The following is a 2,500-nucleotide window of genomic DNA, read 5'->3' as shown; positions in this document are numbered from 1 at the left end:
TCAGAAGGATACGCCCCTTCCTGACAAAAGAAGCCACCCAACTCCTCGTCCAATCAACAGTCATCTCCCGCCTCGACTACTGCAACGCACTGCTCGCTGCCCTCCCGGCCACTGCCACTAAGCCTCTTCAACTCATTCAGAACGCAGCGGCCCGCCTGATCTCAAACCTACCGAAGTCGGCCCATGTCACCCCCACTTCTTAGGGACCTGCACTGGCTCCCCATTGCTGCACGAATCCGCTTCAAGGCCCTTGACCTAGCATACCGTGCGGCAAAGGGAACTGCTCCCGCCTACCTCCGGTCAATGGTCTCTAACTACACACCCTCAAGACCCCTACGCTCTGCATCTTCTGGCCGCCTCAGACCTACTCCTATCCAAGCTCCGGGAGGGTCATCAAAGAGAAGTCGCCTATTCTCAGTCCTTGCCCCACAATGGTGGAATGAACTACCCACCCAGTTAGGACAGCCGAAACACGTCCAATCTTTCGCCGTCAACTAAAGACTCACTTCTTCAACCATTATCTGAATTAAAAAAAAAAAAAAAAAAATCTAACCCTAACTAACCATACTGTCATGCACTTGTCCTAATAAACTAACCTACACTGTAGCACTCAACACTTTGATGAACATTGTTACTCAGCTGATAGAGTTGTGCTCTTCCTGATGGCTTGTCGTACAGAACTTGTAAGTCGCTTTGGATAAAAGCGTCAGCTAAATGACTAAATGTAAATGTAAAATGTAAATGTACTCAATACAGTACTTCAGTGTACTAGTGTACTCAATACAGTACTTCAGTGTACTAGTGTATTCAATACAGTACTTCAGTGTACTAGTGTATTCAATACAGTACTTCAGTGTACTAGTGTACTCAATACAGTACTTCAGTGTACTAGTGTACTCAATACAGTACTTCAGTGTACTAGTGTACTCAAATACAGTACTTCAGTGTACTAGTGTATTCAATACAGTACTTCAGTGTACTAGTGTATTCAATACAGTACTTCAGTGTACTAGTGTATTCAATACAGTACTTCAGTGTACTTGTAGCAGCTCTCTGTTCCCCAGCTGATCTATGAGCTGCAAGTGCCGAAGTCCCCGCTTTTTTACTCATTTGTACTCATTGTACTTAGATTGTACTTAGGTTGTACTTTAGATTGTATATTCCTCTTTTACTTACTTTTTACTTACTGTTTTACTGTATGAAGCACTCTCAGGGGCTCAATACAGAACCAAGCCTTTCACCGTAAAGTACATGTATTTTATATGTGACAAATAATAAACAAACTTGAAACTTGAAACCATAATGGGTCCCGAGGACATTAAATTATGCTGTCCACACATCAATTAATTCACCTCCATGCTCTCCCAAAAACAGAATGGTCGATGCACACATCACCACACACAGCCCGTTGAGAAAATAAATGCCTTCATCATCTGTTATGTTTTTGGTCAGTGTTGTTATGCTGAATGTTTCTTGGTACTGAAACGTTTTTCTTTGCATTCTGATTTATTGCACGTTGATTTATGCCTGGACTCTGTAGTGTGTGTGAGCGTGTGTGTGAGAAGAGAGATGGAGAGAGAGAGAGAGAAGAGAGAGAGAGAGAGAGAGAGAGAGAGAGAGAGAGAGAGGAGAGAGAGAGAGAAAACAGACAGACGGTTTACATGTACTGTACATCTGTGCATTGGACCTACAGTGGGCACAACCCCTAAAAAATAAGCCACTAAAACCTTTCATAGCTCATCAGACAAAAAAATCCCAATATGTTTTGTGGGGTCGGGAGACATTGGGAGGGGATCAGAGAGATATGAGTTAGTTTTCCTCGATTGCCCATGGGGGGGTGGAGGGGTTGTCATACCAGACATGAAGAGAGAGAGAGCACATATATTTCTTTGAGGGTCTCTGGGCGTGTGCTGAGGCTCTGCATGGGTGGATATATTACTCACCGTTAGTCTGGGACGGAACGGGGGAGGGGGGCGGGTGACGGAGGACCAAGCGCCGCGCCCCTACTATACGCCACTGGGTCCATGTGGATATCCCTCCTGGGGCAGTGGAATGTGTATGTAATGCTGACCAGTGGGGTGACACAGGGCTTCGCCCCCCCACCCCCATCTCCTCTCAGTCACACACTACAAGAGCTTCTGTCCATTTTCAGAGGAACACTTGCCGCCGTCGACTGGCCTATATCCATCTCACTCATATTTTAAAGCGATTTATAAAGACCTATAAATATTGTATTATAAATATCTGACCTTCCTGCTCCTGTGTGCCGTCATATCATTGTTATGTGAATAAATAAGTTGGGATGGTGAACCAGCATCGCTTTTTCACTGCAAATACCTAAACTTTAGGTATTGGTATCAAGTACCGATCCAATCCAATCCATTATTTTAAGACTTTACTATAGACTTTTAATTTAGTTCTGGTTCACTGGACAAAAATTATGACAAATAATACTATTCCTAATACTGTAAAAGAAAATCTATTTGCGTTCCTTTGATTT

This window comes from Notolepis coatsorum (assembly GCF_963971535.1).
Source record: "Notolepis coatsorum genome assembly, chromosome: 7".
Lineage (NCBI taxonomy): Eukaryota > Metazoa > Chordata > Actinopteri > Aulopiformes > Paralepididae > Notolepis > Notolepis coatsorum.
This window is presented reverse-complemented; position numbering follows the sequence as displayed.